Raw genomic sequence first — 21,932 nt, forward strand, 5'->3', positions numbered from 1 at the left:
AATCTGGTTGATGCGCAGCAACGGGAAGGGGTCTTTTGGGAAAGCCTTATTGATATATGTGTAATCAATATACAGGCTCCACTTCCCATTCTCCTTGCGCACTACCATCGGATTGGCCAACCATGTCGGATGGAGTACTCCTCTCACCAAACCTGCTACTTCTAGCTTTCTGATCTCTTCCGTGATGAACTCCTGCCTCTCCAGAGCTTGCTTCCTGACCTTCTGCTTGACGGGCCGTGCGTGAGGACATACAGCAAGATGGTGCTCAATCACTTCCCTGGGAACGCCGGGGACGTCGGATGCTTGCCATGCAAACACATCGACATTTGCCCATAGGAAAGCTACGAGCTCGCCTTCCTATTTGCTATCAAGGGAGGAGCTTATGGTGAAAGCCCCTCCCGTGCCGTCCTCCTTGATGGACACCCTTTTGGTCTCTGGTGGTGTAGCTCTGGACTTCTTGCTCTTGCCGGTGGAGCTCTCTGGCACGTCCTCGACGGGAGCATAGCACTGCGAAGAGGTGCGCTTGCCGGAGTGGGTGCGAGAGGTCTTGCCGGTCTTCTTTCCTCCTGGGGTTTCAGCGGCAGGAGCAAGTGCCTTAGCGGCAGTCACTGCAACTGTCTGCCGGTAAAGTTGATCAGCGCAGATGAACGCATCTTTCTTTTCGGAGGGGACGGTGATGATGGTCATCGGCCCAGGCATCTTCAGCATGTTGTAGGCGTAATGTGACACCGCCATGAACTTGGCTAGTGTCGGGTGGCCGAGAATCCCGTTGTAAGGCAAGGGGATCTCGACTACGTTGAAGACAATCCTCTCCGTCATGTAATTCAACTCACTTCCAAATGTCACGGGCAGCATGACCTTTCCCTTCGGCTGGCTTCTTCCCAGGTTGACCCCTTGAAACATGCCCGTTTCTTCGAGGTCTCCATCAGGAATCTCCAGCCTTTTGATCACGACAGGTGAGATCAAGTTCAGACCGGCCCCGCTATCAACTAGCATTTTTGTCACCTTGAGGTTGCATATTGTTGGTGAGACCAACAACGGCAAGCACCCGACCACTGTTGTGCGATCAGGGTGGCCCTCGGTGTCAAAAATGATAGGCGTGCTGGAAAACTTCAGTGGCTTCCGAGTGTTGATCGATGGCTCCGCCACTGCAATCTCACGCGCCCACTGCTTGAGCTGGCGGTGAGAGATGTGCAGCGAGGCGCCACCGTCGACGCACATGGCCTCTGTTGCTTTCTGGAACTCATGGTCGCCGGACTCGTCATCCTCGTCACGATCATCGTCTTCCTGTTTCTTGTCACAGCCCTGGGCGGACCTCTCGTGTTGATTATCCTTGCCGCCGCAGCCCCCTTGGTCGTCACCTTTCTTGCTGGACCCTCCAGCACCGTCCTGGCCTTTCTCCTTGTCCCACCTCTCATACTCAGCCTTTTACTTCTTAGCAAGCAGCTCAACCTGTCGGCATTTTTGTAGATCATGGCCCTTGGTGTGGTGGATCTTGCAATACTGCTTGTCGGAGCTTCCCGGCTTGTCGGTAGCCGCCAAGGCCCGGCAAGTGGCACACCCGCAACCTCCTTGCCGGGGTCACTTACCTTGGCCTTCTTGGCAGTGCCGGTGTCATTGGATCCCTCAACGGCAAGCACAGTCTTGCCCTTGCACTTTCTGTTATGGTGCCGACCCTTCTTCGACGGGGCGGCGGTGTCGTCTGTGAAGTCGGTTTCCGCACCGGCGTCCTCGCCGGGGCACTTCCTCCCCTCCTTAGCCCGGGTGCACCTGTCGGCCAGAACATAGAGTTCGGCCACATCCTTGACCTTGTTCATCACCAGCTTTTCATGCATCTTGCGGTTGCGCACGTTCTGGTGGAACGCGCTGATCACAGCGGCGGGGTGAATGTCCAGGACGTTGTACTGCACCCGACTGAACCTCTAGATGTACTTGCGCAGGGTTTCCCCTTCCTTCTGGGGGATGATATGCAGATGACTTGCCTGGCCATGAGCTTGATGGCCTCCAGTGAAGGCGCCAACAAACTCATGACACAGATCCGACAAAGAAGAAATGGAATCCGCAGGCAAGTGCATCAACCATGACATGACATTGGGCTTAAGCGCCAATGGGAAGTAATTGGCAAGCAACTTGTCGTCTTGTGCTCCAGCATCCTGCATCGCGATGGTGTAGATGCTGAGGAACTCCCACGGGTGAATCTTGCCGTTGTACTTCTCACCAACATCGGGCTTGAACATGCAGTGGGAGGGCCACTGGAACTGTCGCAGCTCACGGGTAAAAGCAGGGCAACCCACCTCATAGGGTAGGCCACCGTAGACTCCCGGTGCCGGGTGGTCCTTAGTAGGCCCTGCCCGCCTATCCGACAGGTGGAGCGCATCGCGCCGGCGTTCAATGGTAGTTCGAGCATCTTCACGGGCTCGCTCCCGAAGAACTTGACGCAGATTGTGGTGGGTCCATGGATCGGATGACGCTATCAAAATATTTTCACAAGCATAATCACGATGGATCGACGCCCGCGATGGTTTGGGGAGGAGAGTGCACCGTGGCTGCACCACCTCCGGCCCTTCCTCCACTGGGATATGTTGGCTCGATGAAGCGTCAGCCTATGGGCTCCACTGGCCATGACTCATCTTTGTTGGCGATGCCAACGAGGCTCCAGACAGTGGCTCTCCACTCGTCGAGCTTCTCCGCAACAGGAGGAAAGTCAAGGAGCAGCTGCGCGCGTGGCAAGGCTTTGACTGGCGTGGCTGGCGGCGAGATCTGCGTAGACCGTGATGCGCTCTGACTTCTAACCACGTTAGAAGGAGCACTATCAGGGCCTCGCGGTTGCGTGACATTTTCGCCAGCGCCTCAGCGTGCATGCTAGCCTTCCTCGTCCTGCGAGTGATGCGCAGGGCTCTTCCCAGGGTGGTGCCCGGGGTCATCAACATGGTGGCGCTGCTCATCGCGCATGACTTGGGAGGAGCGTGCCATGGGTGCCGGCGTGGGTGTACTGGAGGTCGTCGCGCTGCCGGCCGGTAGCACAGCGATGCTCCTGGAGGGCCCTGTGCTGCCTGCTGCTACGTCTTGAGCTTGTGTTGGTTTTCCTTGAAGAGGAAAGGGTGATGCAGCAATAGTAACGTAAGTATTTCCCTCAGTTTTTGAGAACCAAGGTATCAATCCAGTAGGAGGCTCCTCACAAGTCCCACGCACCTACACAAACAAACAAAGAACTCGCAACCAACGCAATAAAGGGGTTGTCAATCCCTTCACAGCCACTTGCGAAAGTGAGATCTAATAGAGATAATATGATAAGATAAATATATTTTTGGTATTTTATAATATAGATGCAGAAAATAAAGATGCAAATAAAAGTAGATTGGAAGAAAATATGATAAGAGATAGACTCGGGGGCCATAGGTTTCACTAGAGGCTTCTCTGAAGATAGCATAAGTATTACGGTGGGTGAACAAATTACTGTCGAGCAATTGATAGAAAAGCGAATAATTATGAGATTATCTAGGCATGATCATGTATATAGGCATCACGTCCGCAACAAGTAGACCGACTCCTGCATGCATCTACTACTATTACTCCACACATCGACCGCTATCCAGCATGCATCTAGAGTAACGAGCAAGATAACCTGATGTAGAGGGATAAAATCAAGCAATATGATATAAACCCCATCTTTTTATCCTCGATGGCAACAATACAATACATGTCTTGCAACCCTTTCTGTCACTGGGTAAGAACACCGCAAGATTGAACCCAAAGCTAAGCAGTTCTCCCATGGAAAGAAAGATCAATCTAGTAGGCCAAACCAAACCGATAATTCGAAGAGACTTGCAAAGATAACTCTATCATATAAAATAATTAAGAGAAGATTCAATTATTATCCAAAGATAAACTTGATCATAAACCCACAATTCATCGGATCTCGACAAACACACCGCAAAAAGAGATTACATCGAATAGATCTCCACAAGAGAGGGGGAGAACATTGTATTGAGATCCAAAAAGAGAGAAGAAGCCATCTAGCTAATCTATGGAGCCGAAGGTCTGTGGTAAACTACTCACAACTCATAGGAAGGGCTATGGTGTTGATGTAGAAGCCCTCCATGGTGGAACCCCCCTCCGGTAGAACACCGGCGACGGCTCCAAGATGGGATCTCGCGGATACAAAAGGTTACAGTGGCGGAAATATTTCTTTGGTGGCTCCCTGGATGTTTTCGGCGTATGTAGGCTTATATAGGAGGAAGAAGTACGTCAGTGGCCGCCCGAGGGGCCCATGAGACAGGGGGTGCGCCCTATAGGGGGGGCCCTACCCTCTCGTGGCCGCCTCGGCTGCTTCTTGACTTGCACTCAAAGTCCTCTGGATCACGTTCATTCCAAAAATCACGATTCCGAAGTTTCATTCCATTTGGACCCCGTTTGATATTCCTTTTCTTTGAAATACTGAAATAGGCAAAAAAACAGCAATATGGGCTGGGCCTCCGGTTAGTAGGTTAGTCCCAAAAATGATAATAATGTGTAAAATAAAGCCCATAAACATCCAAAACAGGAAACATAATAGCATGAAACAATTAAAAATTATAGATACGTTAGAGACGTATCACCTGCGGGGGCCCCGGCTCCGTCCCTGGATATAGCCGCGCCCGGCCCATCGCCTGGCGTACGAATGGCGCCGCCCACCAAGCTCTAGATGCCAGAGCAATGCGGATGTTCGCGGGCCGCGCCACGGGTTCTGTCCGCAACGGCCCTGCTACTCGCCCGCGCTCGTATGGGCAGTCCCGCTCCGGATGAGCCGATCACTGTCGTCATCTTCCTCTTGGGAGCCATGGAAATGAAGAAGATGGCTGAACTAACTACCGAACCAGATTCTCTTATCTGCGCCCCTTACCTGGCGCGCCAAAGATGTCGGTGGGTACGACACCTATGGGATCAACTGGGATCCCTACTATGGTTGCGGGGCGCGGGGTTACGAGAAGAGAGGGATCAACAGCCAGTTAAAGCACATAGATCATTTACCCAGGTTCGGGCCGCAAGGATGCGTAATACCCTAGTCCTGCTTTAGTGTCTATTTGAGTGTTCTTGGAGTTCTTGAGCTAGCAACGATGAGTAACTTGTCAAGGGGTCCGAATCCCTATCCAGTATGCCTCGACCCTCCTTTTATAGTCAAGGGGATCACCACAGTGGCATACAGGAAGTGGCATCGGTGTACACTGCTGGCTAAGCTTATCGCTAGCCATTACGGGACAAGACGCTTTTAATGCGCCCCTTAGGTGTCCCTCCCACTTTATCGGGGATGGAAACCAGGTCCGACACGCGTCCAGGCCAGCGGTGCGCATGGCGCCAGATAGGCTGGCAGGCTGCTGAGGTGGCGCGGTGGTAGGGCCTTCTCGAAGAATTGCATGCCACCACGTAAGCGCTTGCTGAGTTGGCCCGGGAGCCCCACGTCGACACGCAGGTGCCTGCCTAGCTGGTGGGCTAGCAGCTGCATGGGGGCGGCGGTGGAACCTTGGCGGGTGTGGGCTTCGCTGTGGCCTCACGGATGTCCTCGGCAAGGGCCTTGTCGGGGCCCCGGCAAGGGTCTTTCCACGGCACTGTGGTCGTCCCCAGCAAGGATCTTGCCGGAGGTCTTGTGGATGCCTTCGACAAGGGTCTTGCCGAGGCTCGTCGTCTTCTGATCTTTGTCTTCACAAAGATCTACATGCCATCATGGAGGCGCCTCCCGAGCCTTGGTCCCAATATGGTTGGTGATGTTGGAAATCTTGAGGCTCAAGGGTGGCGCACTCTGCTGGCATTGAGCAAGTTGCCCCGGCAAGGCTTCTGCCGGAGCTGCGGAGGCTCCCCCGGCAAGGGTCTTGCCTGGGAGTTCACCTGCCCTCTTGGCCTTTGTGCTCCTGGTCTTGGCGTTGCTTTGACCATCTCGTGGCTTTGACTCCTCCCCCTGCCAATGCTAAGTGTTGCTGTGGGCGCGGCTCTGACTGCCTGTGCACAAGGGGTACAAAGGAGAGCCCCTACATTAGTACAACGACAGACAGTGCAGAGGACGGCGTCGGCGGTGGGAGATTGGGAGGAACTGAATGAAAATTTCACAAGTTTTGATTATATAGACAGAGCATTGGTCCCGGTTCATGGAACCAACCGGGACCAATGCCACCCTTTAGTCCCGGTTGGTGCCACCAACCAGGACCAAAGGTCTCATTTCAGCATCCCAAAGGGCAGGAAGCCCAACAACCGGGACTAAAGGGTGGCATTGGTCCTGGTTGGTTCCACAAACCGGTACCAATTCCCCCCTTTGGTCCCAGTTGGTGCCTCCAACCGGGACCAAAGGCCTCGTGCTGTCCGTGGCCAAAACTTTAGTCCCACCTCGCTAGTTGAGAGGGGCGTGCAGTGGTTTATAAGCCCCACTGCCGCACCGCTCTCGAGCTCCTCTCGATTGTAGGCTTACGGGCCTAATTGACACTACTATGCCTGATGGGCCTACTGGGCCTTCTGCGGGCCTGAATCCTAGCCCATGGTAGGGTTTCTGGTCCTATTCAGGCCATAGTGGCCCAGTAGGTGGCATTTTTTATTTTCCCAGGTTTTTTCCTGTTTTTTGCATTATTTATTTTCTTTTGTTTTTTGCTTTATTTTTAGTTCCTTTTTCTTTTAGGTAATAAAAAATATAAACTTTCTGTTAGTGCCATTTGTTTTCCAATTTCAATAGTTTAAATTTGAATTTTTTGAAATTTGTGTGAATCACTATTTTTTGAATAATTTTACTATAAACATAGATTTTTGAGTGATTCTTCTTCCTGCTATTTAATATTACTGTGTTTTATCATTATATTCAAAAACAGATTTTGTTATTTTAGTTTCTAACACAAAAATTATTTATGATAATTCTTTTTGCTATTAAAGTTTCTAACAAAAAAATTCTTTATGAAAATTCTTTTTGCTTTTAATATTTTGAACGGAAAATACTTTGGTAATTCTGGTTGCATAAATTTTATATATTTTTAGTTTCAATAATACTAGAGGTTTATAAAAGTTTTTTGAGTTGATTCCTTTTTCTATTGGAGTTTTATTAAAGCTTTTTAGTTGATACTTTTTGCTATTGAAGGATATTATAGTTTGGTTTTAGTTGATTATAATAGAATATTTTAATTGATTATTTCTAGTTCATTCTTTTTGCTATTAGTTCATTCTTTTTGCTTTTAGTTCATTCTTTTTGCTATTAGTTCATTGTTTGACATCAGTTGTTCATTATTTGACATAGCATGTGCTAAAAAGTTGAGATGGTTACCACAAAAACTGGATGCACTTCGTGTGCAAAATGGACAATCTCTTTCGAAGTATCTGGGTTTCGGAGGCGAAAACTGGATGCACTTCATGTTCAGATGTAATTGCAGTGATATTCTACATCAAAGGCATCATCGTAATAGTTGTTGATAGAAAGTCTTCATTTTTTCTTTGCTTGTGTTCTTTGCTTATTGCGCCGTAACCATGGGTAATCTTCATTGTTTAACAGGATGCTTGGGTCAGCCTTGACTTTGAAGGGAGGAATTTCATGAAACTTTTCATAATCTTCAGACACGTCTGTCTTGCCCTCCAATCCCACGATGTCACTTTTTCCTGAAAGAACTATGTGGCGCTTTGGCTCATCGTATGATGTATCCGCTTCCTTATCTTTTCTTTTTGTCAGTTTGGTAGACATGTCCTTCACATAGAAAACCTGCGCCACATCATTTGCTAGGAAAATGGCTCCTCTGTGTACCCCAGATTGTTCAGATCCACTGATGTCATTCCGTACTGTGGGTCTACCTGTACCCCGCCTCCTGACAGATTGACCCATTTGCACTTAAACAAAGGGACCTTAATATCATTTCCATAGTCAAGTTCCCATATGTCCACTATGTAACCATAATATGTGTCCTTTCCCCTCTTGGTTGCTGCATCAATGCGGACACCACTGCTTTGGTTGGTGCTCTTTTGATCTTGGACAATCGTGTAAAATGTATTCCCATTTATCTCGTACCCTTTGTAGGTCATTACAGTGGAAGATGGTTCCCTCGCCAACGAGTACAGGTCATCAGAAATAGTGTTGTCACACCTGAGACGTGTTTGGAACCAACTGCTGAAAGTCTTGATGTGTCCACATGTAATCCAGTCGTCACACTAGTCCGGGTGTTTGGAGAATAGAATGTTCTTGTGTTCATCGACATATGGGGTCACCAAGGTAGAATTCTGTAGAACCGTGTAGTATGCTTGAGACCAAGAATGCCCGTCCCTACATAGTATTGAGTCCCCTCCTAGCGTGCCTTTTTTCACCCAGTCTCCCCTCATACCGCGACTGAGGGAGACCTATCTTCTTAAGGTCAGGAATGAAGTCAACACAAAACCCAATGACATCCTCTGTTTGATGGCCCATGGAGATTGCTTCCTTCTGGCCTAGCGCGGTTATGGACATATTTCTTTAGGACTCCCATGAACCTCTCAAAGGGGAACATATTGTGTAGAAACACAGGGCCCAGAACATATCATTGACTAGATGAACTAGGACGTGTGTCATGATATTGAAGAAGGATGGTGGGAACACCAGCTCGAAACTGACAAGACATTGCGCCACATCAGTCCTTAACCTTGGTAGGATTTCTGGATCGATCACCTTCTGAGAGATTGCATTGAGGAATGAACATAGCTTCACAATGGCTAATCGAACGTTTTCCAGTAGAAGGCCCCTCAATGCAACCGGTAGCAGTTGCGTCATAATCACGTGGCAGTCATGAGACTTTAGGTTTTGGAACTTTTTCTCTGCCATGTTTATTATTCCCTTTATATTCGACGAGTAGCCAGATGGGACCTTCATACTGAGCAGGCAGTCAAAGAAGATTTCCTTCTCTTCTTTGGTAAGAGCATAGCCGGCAAGACCATCATACTGCTTTGGAGACATGCCATCTTTTTTGTGCAAACGTTGCAGGTCCTCCCGTGCCTCCGTTGTATCTTTTGTCTTCCCATACACGCCCAAGAAGCCTAGCAGGTTCACGCAAAGGTTCTTCGTCATGTGCATCACATCGATTGAAGAGCGGACCTCTAGGTCGTTCTTGTAGGGTAGGTCCCAAAATATAGATCTCTTCTTCCACATGGGTGCGTGTCCCGCAGCGTCACTCGGAACAGATAGTCCGCCGGGACCCTTTCTAAAGATTACTTTTAAATCATTAATCATAGCAAGTACGTGATCACCGGTACGCATGGCAGGCTTCTTCCGATGATCTGCCTTGCCTTTGAAGTGATGGCCTTTCTTTCGACATTGATGGTTGGTCGGAAGGAATCGACGATGCCCTAGATAAACATTCTTCCTGCATTTGTCCAAGTATATACTTTTGGTGTCATCTAAACAGTGCGTGCATGTGCGGTATCCCTTGTTTGTCTGTCCTGAAAGGTTACTGAGAGCAGGTCAATCATTGATGGTGACAAACAACAACGCATGCAGGTCAAATCCCTCCTGTTTGTGCTCATCCCACACACGTACACCGTTTCCAATCCATAGCTATAAAAGTTCTTCAACTAATGGCCTTAGGTACACATCAATGTCATTGTCGGGTTGCTTAGGGCCTTGGATGAGAACTGACATCATAATGAACTTCCGTTTCATGCACAGCCAAGGAGGAAGGTTATAGATACATAGAGTCACATGCCAGGTGTTGTGTTTGCTACTATGCTCCCCGAAAGGATTAATGCCATCCGCGCTTAAACAAAACCATACGTTCCTTGCGTCACCTGCAAATTCCTCCCAGTACTTTCTCTCGATTTTTCTCCACTGCGACCCATCAGCGGCTGCTCTCAACTTCCCTTCTTTCTTACGGTCATCTCTGTGCCATCGCATCAACTTGGCATGCTCTTTGTTTTTGAACAGGCATTTCAACCGTGGTATTATAGGAGCATACCACATCACCTTGGCAGGAACCCTCTTCCGGGGGCGCTCGTCGTCAACATCACCAGGGTCATCTCGTCTGATCTTATACTTCAATGCACCGCATACCGGGCATGCGTTCAAATCCTTGTACGCACCACGGTACAAGATGCAGTCATTAGGACATGCATGTATCTAGTGCACCTCCAATCCTAGAGGGCAAACAACCTTCTTTGCTGCATACGTACTATCAGGCAATTCGTTATCCTTTGGAAGCATATTCTTCAATATTTTCAGTAGCTTCTCAAATCATTTGTCAGACACACCATTCTCTGCCTTCCACTACAGCAATTCCAGTACGGTACCGAGCTTTGTGTTGCCATCTTCGCAATTGGGGTACAAACCTTTTTTGTGATCCTCTAGCATGCGATCGAACTTCACCTTATCTTTTTCACTTTCGCACTGACTCCTTGCATCAACAATGACCAGGCGGAGATCATCATCGGGCACATCGTCTGGTTCCTCTTAATCTTCAACAGCTTCCCCCGTTGCAGCATCACCGTACTCGAGGGGCACATAGTTGTCATCGTCCTCTTCTTATTCGCTGTCTTCCATCATAACCCCTATTTCTCCGTGCTTGGTCCAAACATTATAGTGTGGCATGAAACCCTTCTCAAGCAGGTGGATGTGAAGGGTTTTCCGGTTAGAGTAAGACTTCGTATTCTCATAGATAGGGCATGGACAACACATAAAACCATTCTGCTTGTTTGCCTCAGCCACTTCGAGAAAATCATGCACGCTCTTAATGTACTCGGAGGTGTGTCTGTCACCGTACATCCATTGTCGGTTCATCTGCATGCATTATATATAATTAAGTGTGTCAAAAACCATTACAGAACATCATGAATAGATAATTAAGTGACCAAATTAATAGAAGTTCATCATCGCATTAAAACCAAAGAAAATGCATAGTTCTCGTTGAAAAACATATAGCTCTCTAGAGCATCTAATTAATTAAACCATACATTGAAACTATGTAAAACATTTCAATGCGAAAAAATGCGATCATAATCGCAACCAAGGTAAAATTGATCCAACGGCATAATGATACCAAGCCTCAGTATGAATGGCCTATTTTCTAATCTTTCTAATCTTCAAGCGCATTGCATCCATCTTGATCTTGTGATTATCGACGACATCCGCAACATGCAACTCCAATATCATCTTCTCCTCCTTAATTTTTTTATTTTTTCCTTCAAGAAATTATTTCTTCTTCAACTAAATTTAACCTCTCGACAATAGGGTCGGTTGGAATTTCTGGTTCACATACCTCCTAGATAAATAATATCTGTGTCATGTTGGTCGGCATAATTGTAATAAACAATAAATGAACCAAATAGTTATAAAGATAATATATACCACATTCGAATCATAGACAGGACAAGGGCCGACGGGGCGGATACCAAAACCATCGCACTAAATAATAAGAAGCAATAATAAAAGTAAGCAAATTATACAACTATCTATATAAACATACAAGTAAGATTTTTTTCCTTTCAAAAAGAAGATTAGAACAAGAGGCTCACCACGGTGGTGCCGGCGACGAGATCGGCGCGGGCGATCGACGGCGGTGAAGACGGGGACGGGACTTGACGTGACGGAACGCTAAACCTAGACAAATATTGAGGAAAATGGAGCTTGGAGGTCGAGCTTGGAGAGAAGAAAGCTTAAGTAGTGTGGCTCGGGCATTCCATCGAACACCTCGTGTGCATAGGAGGTGAGCTAGAGCATCACAAAGCTCTCCAACGGCCGGCCAGAAAAACAGAGCAGTGGAGTGCTCTGCTCGCGGGTGAGGGGTATATATAGGCAACTCATTGGTCCTGGTTCGTGGCATGAACCGGGACTAAAGGCCACCCTTTGGTCCCGGTTCAAGCCACCAACCGGTACCAATTATGGTGGGCCAGGAGCGAGGCCCATGGTCCCAGTTCGTCCCACCAACCGGGACCAAATGGGCCGGACGAACCGGGACCAATGCCCCCACGGGGCCCGGCAGGCCCCCTGGCCTCACGAACCGGGACCAATGTCTTGGAAATATGCCCTAGAGGCAATAATAAAATGGTTATTATTATATTTATTTGTTCATGATAATTGTCTATTATTCATGCTATAACAGTGTTATCCAGAAATCGTAATACACGTGTGAATACATAGACCACAACATGTCCCTAGTAAGCCTCCAGTTGACTAGCCCATTGATCAATAGATAGTCATGGTTTCCTGACTATGGGCATTGGATGTCGTTGATAACGGGATCACATCATTAGGAGAATGATGTGATGGACAAGACCCAATCCTAAGCATAGCTCAAAGATCATGTAGTTCGTTTATCTAGAGCTTTTCCAAATGTCAAGTATCATTTCCTTAGACCATGAGATTGTGCAACTCCCAATTACCGTAGGAGTGCTTTCGGTGTGCCAAACGTCAGAACGTAACTGGGTGACTATAAAGGTGCACTACGGGTATCTCCAAAAGTGTCTGTTGGGTTGGCACGAATCGAGACTGGGATTTGTCACTCCGTATTACGGAGAGGTATATCTAGGCCCACTCGGTAATGCATCATCGTAATGAGCTCAATGTGACCAAGTGTCTGGTCACGGGATCATGCATTACGGTATGAGTAAAGTGACTTGCCGGTAACGAGATTAAACAAGGTATTGGGATACCGACGATCGAGTCTCGGGCAAGTAACGTACCGATTGACAAAGGGAATTGTATACAAGGTTGATTGAATCCTCGACATCATAGATCATCCGATGAGATCATCGAGGAGCATGTGGGAGCCAACATGGGTATCCAGATCCCGCTATTGGTTATTAACCAGAGAGGCATCTCGGTCATGTTTGCGTGTCTGCCGAACCCGTAGGGTCTACACACTTAAGGTTCGGTGACGCTAGGGTTATAGAGATATAAGTATGCAGTAACCCAAAAGTTGTTCGGAGTCCCGGATGAGATCCCGAACATCACGAGGAGTTCCGGAATGGTCCAGAGGTGAAGAATTATATACAGGAAGTGCAGTTTCAGCCATCGGGAAAGTTTCGGGGGTCACCGGTATTGTACTGGGACCACCGGAAGGGTCCCGGGGGTCCACCGGGTGGGGCCACCTATCCCGGAGGGCCCCATGGGTTGAAGTGGGGAGGGGAACCAGCCCCTGGTGGGCTGGTGCGCCCCCCCCCCTTGCCCGCCTGCGCCTAGGGTTGGAAACCCTAGGGTGGGGGGCGCCTCCACTTGCCTTTGGGGGCAAGCCAGCCCCTTGGCCGCCGCCCCCCTTGGAGATGGCATCTCCTAGGGCCGGCGCCCCCCCTAGGGGGCCTATATAAAGAGGGGGGAGGGAGGGCAGCCGCACCCATGCTCTTGGCGCCCTCCTCTCCCATTGCTACACCTCTCCCTCTCGCAGAAGCTCGGCGAAGCCCTACCGAGATCGCTGCTGCATCCACCACCATGCCGTCGTGCTGCTGGATCTCCGTCAACCTCTCCTTCCCCCTTTCTGGATCAAGAAGGAGGAGACATCTTCCTCAACCGTACGTGTGTTTAACGCGGAGGTGATGTCCGTTCAGCACTAGGATCATCAGTGATTTGGATCATGACGAGTATGACTCCTTCAACCCCGTTCTCTTGAACGCTTCCGCTCGCGATCTACAAGGGTATGTAGATGCACTCCTTTCTCTCGTTGCTTAGATGAACTCATAGATTGATCTTGGTGAAAGCGTGGAATTTTTTTATTTTCTGCAACGTTCCCCAACAGTGGCATCATGAGCTAGGTCTATGCGTAGTTCTCTTTGCACGAGTAGAACACAAATTTGTTGTGGGCGTAGATGTTGTCAACTTCCTTGCCACTACTAGTCTTATTTTGCTTCAGCGGTATTGTGGGATGAAGCGGCCCGGACCGACCATACATGTACGCTTACCTGAGACAAGTTCCACCGACTAACATGCACTAGTTGCATAAGGTGGCTAGCGGGTGTCTGTCTCTCCCACTTTCATTGGAGCGGATTCGATGAAAAGGGTCCTTATGAAGGGTAAATAGAAGTTGGCAAATCACGTTGTGGCTTTCACGTAGCTAAGAAAACATTCTTGCTAGAACCCTATTGCAGCCACATAAAAACATGCAACAACAATTAAAGGACGTCTAACTTGTTTTTGCAGCGTATGGTTTGTGATGTGATATGGCCAAAAGTTGTGATGAATGATATATATGTGATGTATGAGATCATGTTCTTGTAATAGGAATCATGACTTGCATGTCGATGAGTATGACAACCGGCAGGAGCCATAGGAGTTGTCTTTATTTTTGTATGACCTGCGTGTCATTGAGAAACGCCATGTAAATTACTTTACTTTATTGCTAAACGCGTTAGCCATAGTAGTAGAAGTAATAGTTGGCGAGCAACTTCATGGAGACACGATGATGGAGATCATGATGATGGAGATCATGGTGTCATGCCGGTGACGAAGATGATCATGGAGCCCCAAAGATGGAGATCAAAGGAGCTATATGATATTGGCCATATCATGTCACTATTTGATTGCATGTTATGTTTATCATGTTTTCATCTTGTTCACTTAGAACGACGGTAGTAAATAAGATGATCCCTCATAATAATTTCAAGAATGTGTTCCCCCTAACTGTGCACCATTGCGAAGGTTCGTTGTTTCAAAGCACCACGTGATGATCGAGTGTGATAGATCCTAACGTTCGAATACAACGGGTGTAAGCCAGATTTACACACGCAATACACTTAGGTTGACTTGACGAGCCTACCATGTACAGACATGGCCTCGGAACACGGAGGACCGAAAGGTCGAGCATGAGTCGTATAGAAGATACGATCAACATGGAGATGTTCACCGACGTCAACTAGTCCGTCTCACATGATGATCGGACACGGCCTAGTTGACTCGGATCATGTATCACTTAGATGACTAGAGGGATGTCTAATCTGAGTGGGAGTTCATTAAATAATTTGATTAGATGAACTTAATTATCATGAAATTAGTCAAAAATCTTTACAATATGTCTTGTAGATCAAATGGCCCACGTTACCCTCAACTTCAACGCGTTCCTAGAGAAAACCAAACTGAAAGATGACGGCAGCAACTATACGGACTGGGTCCGGAACCTGAGGATCATCCTCATAGTTGCCAAGAAAGATTATGTCCTAGAAGCACAACTAGGTGAAGCACCAATCCCAAAGAACCAAGACGTTATGAACGATTGGCAGTCTCGTGCTGATGATTACTCCCTCGTTCAGTGTGGCATGCTTTACAGCTTAGAACCGGGGCTCCAAAAGCGTTTTGAGCAACACGGAGCATATGAGATGTTTGAAGAGCTGAAAATGGTTTTCCAAGCTCATGCCCGGGTCGAGAGATATGAAGTCTCCGACAAGTTCTTCAGCTGTAAGATGGAGGAAAATAGTTCTGTCAGTGAGCACATACTCAAGATGTCTGGGTTGCACAACCGCTTGACTCAGCTGGGAGTTAATCTCCCGGATGACGCGGTCATTGACAAAATCCTTCAGTCGCTCCCACCGAGCTACAAGAGCTTTGTGATGAACTTCAATATGCAGGGGATGGAAAAGACCATTCCTGAGGTATATTCAGTGCTGAAATCAGTGGAGGTGGAGATCAAAAAGGAACATCAAGTGTTGATGGTGAATAAAACCACTAAGTTCAAGAAAGGCAAGGGTAAGAAGAACTTCAAGAAGGACGGCAAGGGAGTTGCCGCGCCCAGTAAGCCAGCTGCCGGGAAGAAGTCAAACAATGGACCCAAGCCTGAAACTGAGTGCTTTTATTGCAAGGGAAGTGGTCACTGGAAGCGGAACTGCCCCAAGTACTTAGCGGACAAGAAGGCCGGCAAAACCAAGTGATATACATGTAATTGATGTGTACCTTACCAGTACTCGTAGTAGCTCTTGGGTATTTGATACCGGTGCGGTTGCTCATATTTGTAACTCAAATCAGGAGCTGCGGAATAAGCGGAGACTGGCAAAGGACGCGGTGACAATGCGCGTTGGGAATGGTTCCAAGGTCGATGTGATCGCCGTCGGCACGCTACCTCTACATTTACCTATGGGATTAGTTTTAAACCTCAATAGTTGTTATTTAGTACCAGCTTTGAGCATTAACATTGTATCAGGATCTCGTTTAATTCGAGATGGCTACTCATTTAAATCTGAGAATAATGGTTGTTCTATTTATATCAGAGATATGTTTTATGGTCATACCCCGCTGGTGAATGGTTTATTCTTAATGAATCTCGAGCGTAATGTTACACATATTCATAGTGTGAATACCAAAAGATGTAAAGTTGATAACGATAGTCCCACATACTTATGGCACTGCCGCCTTGGTCACATTGGTGTCAAGCGCATGAAGAAGCTCCATGCTGATGGACTTTTAGAGTCTCTAGATTATGATTAATTTGACACATGCGAACCATGCCTCATGGGCAAAATGACCAAGACTCCGTTCTCCGGAACAATGGAGCGAGCAACCGACTTATTGGAAATCATACATATTGATGTGTGTGGTCCAATGAGCATTGAGGCTCGCGGAGGATATCGTTATGTTCTCACTCTCAGTGATGACTTGAGTTGATATGGGTATGTCTACTTAATGAAACACAAGTCTGAGACCTTTGAAAAGTTCAAGGAATTTAAGAATGAGGTAGAGAATCAACATGACCGGAAGATAAAATTCTTACGATCAGATCGTGGAGGAGAATATTTAAGTCACGAATTTGGTACACACTTAAGGAAATGTGGAATCGTTTCACAACTCACGCCGTCTGGAACACCTCAGTGTAACGGTGTATCCGAACGTCGTAATCGCACTTTATTGGATATGGTGCGATCTATGATGTCTCTTACCGATTTACCGCTATCATTTTGGGGATACGCTCTAGAGACAGCTACATTCACTTTAAATAGGGCACCGTCTAAATCTGTTGAGACGACACCGTATGAATTATGGTTTGGGGAGAAACCTAAGCTGTCATTTCTAAAAGTTTGGGGATGCGATGCCTATGTCAAGAAACTTCAACCTGAAAAGCTCAAACCCAAGTCGGAAAAATGCGTCTTCATAGGATACCCAAAGGAAACCATTGGGTATACCTTCTACCTCAGATCCAAGGCAAGATCTTTGTTGCCAAGAACGGGTCCTTTCTGGAGAAAGAGTTTCTCTCGAAAGAATTAAGTGGCAGGAAGGTGGAACTTGATGAAGTACTACCTCTTGAACCGGTGAGTAGCGCAGCTCAGGAAGATGTTCCTGTGGTGCCAGCACCAACTGAAGAGGAAGTTAATGATGATGATCAAGGTACTTCGGATCAAGTTACTACTGAACTTCGTAGGTCCACGAGGACACGTTCCACACCAGAGTGGTATGGAAACCCTGTCTTGGAAATCATGTTAGCAATTGCCGCACATTATGATTATGAGATATGGCAGATGGACGTCAAAACGGCATTCGTTAACGGACATCTTAAGGAAGAACTGTATATGATGCAACCGGAAGGCTTTGTCGACCCTGAGAATGCTAACAAGGTATGCAAGCTCCAGCGAACCATTTATGGGTTGGTGCAAGCATCTCGGAGTTGGAACATTCGCTTTGATGAGATGATCAAAGCGTTTGGGTTTATGCAGACTTATGGAGAAGCCTGCGTTTACAAGAAAGTGAGTGGGAGCTCTGTAGCATTTCTCATATTATATGTAGATGACATACTTTTGATGGGAAATGATATAGAACTTTTGGACAGCATTAAGGCCTACTTGAATAAGTGTTTTTCAATGAAGGACCTTGGAGAACCTGCTTACATATTAGGCATCAAGATCTATAGGGATAGATCGAGACGCCTCATAGGTCTTTTGCAAAGCACATACCTTGATAAGATATTGAAGAAGTTCAATATGGATCAGTCCAAGAAAGGGTTCTTGCCTGTATTGCAAGGTGTGAGATTGAGCTCAGCTCAATGCCCGACCACGACAGAAGATAAACAAGATATGAGTGTCATCCCCTATGCCTCAGCCATAGGGTCTATTATGTATGCCATGCTGTGTACTAGACCTGATGTAAACCTTGTCGTAAGTTTGGTAGGAAGGTACCAAAGTAATCCCGGCAAGGAACACTGGACAATGGTCAAGAACATCCTGAAGTACCTGAAAAGGACTAAGGATATGTTTCTTGTTTATGGAGGTGACAAAGAGCTCGTCGTAAAGGGTTACGTCGATGCTAGCTTCAACACAGATCTGGATGACTCTCACAGACCGGATACGTGTATATTTTGAATGGTGGGGCAGTAAGCTGGTGCAGTTGCAAGCAAAGCGTCGTGGCGGGATCTACATGTGAAGCAGAGTACATAGCACCTTCGGAGGCAGCGCATGAAGCAATCTGGGTGAAGGAGTTCATCACCGACCTAGGAGTCATACCCAATGCATCGGGGCCGATCGCACTCTTCTGTGACAACACTGGAGCTATTGCACTTGCCAAGGAGCCTAGGTTTCACAAGAAGACCAGGCACATCAAGCGTCGCTTCAACTCCATACGTGAAAATGTTCAAGATGGAGACATAGATATTTGTAAAGTACATACGGACCTAAATGTAGCAGATCCGTTGACTAAACCTCTCCCTAGGGCAAAACATGATCAACACCACACTAGTAGAAAAGGGGGCAATGGTCCAGGCCGGGTCAGCCCATTAGTCCCGGTTCAATCCAGAACCGGGACCAATGGGGGCATTGGACCCGGTTCGTGAGCCCCGGGGGCCGGCCGGGCCACGTGGGCCATTGGTCCCGGTTCGTCTGGACCTTTTGGTCCCGGTTGGTGGGACGAACCGGGACCAATGTGCCTTGCTCCTGGCCTACCACCATTGGTCCCGGTTGGGGGAATGAACCGGGACCAAAGGCTTCCCTTTAGTCCCGGTTAAAGCCACGAACCGGGACCAATTAATTGCCTATATATACCCCGCGAGCAGAGCACTCTTACTGCTCTGTTTTTCGTGGCCGGCGAGGAGAGAGCTTTGTGGTGCTCTAGCTCACCTCCTATGCACACGAGGTGTTCGATGGAATGCCCGAGCCATACTACGTAAGCTTTCTCCTCTCCAAGCTCCACCTCCAAGCTCCATTTTTCTCAATATTTGTCTAGGTTTAGCGGTCCGTCACGTCCCGTCCCCGTCTTCACCGCCGTCGATCGCCTGCGCCGATCTCGTCGCCGGCACCACCGTGGTGAGCCTGTTGTTCTTATCTTCTTTTTGAAAGGAAAAAAACTCTTACTTGTATGTTTATATAGATACTTGTATAATTTTCTTACTTTTATTATTGCATCTTATATAGTGCGATGGTTTTGGTATCCGCCCCCATCGGCCCTCGTCCTGTCTATGATTCACATGCGGTATATATTATCTTTTCATAACTATTGGTTCATTTATTGTTTATGACAATTATGCCGACCAACGTGACATAGATTTTATTTATCTAGGAGGTTGTTGAACCAGAAATTCCAACCGACCCTATTATCGAGAGGTTAAATTTAGTTGAAGAAGAAAACAATTTGTTGAAGGAAAAAATTAGTAAAATTGAGGAGGAGAAGATGATATTGGAGTTGCATGTTGCGGATGTCGTTGATGATCACAAGATCAAGATGGATGCAATGTGCTTGAAGATTAGAAAGATTAGAAAATATGCCATTCATACCGAGGCTTGGTATCATTATGCCGTTGGATCAGTTGTTACATTGGTTGCAATTATGATCGCATTTGTTTTCGCATTGAAATGTTTTACATAGTTTCAGTGTATGGTTTAATTAATTTAGATGCTCTGCAGAGCTTTATGTTGTTAGATGAGAACTATGTATGTACTTTGGTTTTAATGTGATGATGAACTGCTATTAATTTGGTCACTTAATTATCTATTCATGATGTTCTGTAATGATTTTTGACACACTTAATTATATATAATGCACGCAGATGAACCGACAATGGATGTACGGTTCAAGACACACCTCCGAGTACATTAAGGGCGTGCATGATTTTCTCGAAGTGGCTGAGGCAAACAAACAGAATGGTTTTATGTGTTGTCCATGCCCTATATGTGGGAATACAAAGTCTTACTCTGACCGAAAAATCCTCCACACCCACCTGCTTTACAAGGGTTTCATGCCACACTATAATGTTTGGACGAGGCACAGAGAAATAGGGGTTATGATGGAAGACGGCGAAGTAGAAGAGTACGATGACAACTATGCGCCCCCTGAATACGGTGATGCTACTGAAGATCAAGAGGAACCAGACAATGTGCACGATGATGCTGCAACGGGCAAAGCTGCTGAAGATCAAGAGGAACCAGACGATGTGCCCCATGATGATGATCTCCGCCGGGTCATTGTCGATGCAAGGACGCAATGCGAAAGTCAAAAGGAGAAGCTGAAGTTCGATCGCATGTTAGAGGACCACAAAAAGGGTTGTACCCAATTGCGAAGATGGCAACACAAAGCTCGGTACCGTACTGGAATTGCTGCAGTGGAAGGCAGAGAATGCTGTGCCAGACAAAGGATTTGAGAAGCTACTGAAAATATTGAAGAAGAAGCTTCCAAAGGATAACGAATTGCCCGACAGTACATACGCAACAAAGAAGGTCGTATGCCCTCTAGGATTGGAGGTGCAGAAGATACATGCATGCCCTAATGACTGCATCCTCTTCCGCGGTGCGTACAAGGATCTTAACGCATGCCCAGTATGCGGTGCATTACGGTATAAGATCAGACGAGATGACCCTGGTGATGTTGACGGCGAGCCCCCAGGAAGAGGGTTCCTGCGAAGGTGATGTGGTATGCGCCTATATTACCATGGTTGAAACATCTGTTCAGAAACAGAGAGCATGCCAAGTTGATGCGATGGCACAGTGAGGACCGTAAGAAAGACGGGAAGTTGAGAGCACCCGCTGACGGGTCGCAGTGGAGAAAAATCGAGAGAAAGTACTGGGATGAGTTTGCAAGTGAGCCAAGGAACATATGGTTTTCTTTAAGCGCGGATGGCATTAATCCTTTCGGGGAGCAGAGCAGCAATCACAACACCTGGCCCGTGACTCTATGTATGTATAACCTTCCTCCTTGGATGTGCATGAAGCGGAAGTTCATTATGATGCCAATTCTCATCCAAGGCCCTAAGCAACCCGACAACGACATTGATGTGTACCTAAGGCCATCAGTTGAAGAACTTTTACAGCTGTGGAATGGAAACGGTGTACGTACGTGGGATGAGCGCAAACAGGAGGAATTTAACCTAAAGGCGTTGCTGTTCGTGACCATCAACGATTGGCCCGCTCTCAGTAACCTTTCAGGACAGACAAACAAGGGATACCACGCATGCACGCACTGTTTACTTGACACCGATAGTATATACCTGGCAAGCTGCAGGAAGAATGTGTACCTGGGCCATCGTCGATTTCTTCCGACCAACCATCAATGTCGAAAGAAAGGCAAGCATTTCAAAGGCGAGGCAGATCACCGGAAGAAGCCCGCCATGCGTACCGGTGATCACGTACTTTCTATGGTGAATGATTTACACGTAATCTTTGGAAAGGGTCCCAGCGCACTAGCTGTTCCGAGTGACGCTGGGGGACACGCACCCATGTGGAAGAAGAAATCTATATTTTGGGACCTACCCTACTGGAAAGACCTAGAGGTCCGCTCTTCGATCGACGTGATGCACATGACGAAGAACCTTTGCATGAATCTTCTAGGCTTCTTGGGCGTGTATGGGAAGACAAAAGATACAGCTGAGGCACGGGAGGACCTACAATGTTTGCACGAAAAAGACGGCATGCCTCCAAAGCAGTATGAAGGTCCTGCCAGCTATGCTCTTACCAAAGAAGAGAAGGAAATCTTCTTTGAATGCCTGCTTAGTATGAAGGTCCCGACTGGCTTCTCATCTAATATAAAAGGAATAATAAATATGGCAGAGAAAAAGTTTCAGAACCTAAAGTCTCATGACTGCCACGTGATT

This window comes from Triticum dicoccoides, chromosome 5B (genome assembly GCF_002162155.2).
Source record: "Triticum dicoccoides isolate Atlit2015 ecotype Zavitan chromosome 5B, WEW_v2.0, whole genome shotgun sequence".
Taxonomy (NCBI): domain Eukaryota; kingdom Viridiplantae; phylum Streptophyta; class Magnoliopsida; order Poales; family Poaceae; genus Triticum; species Triticum dicoccoides.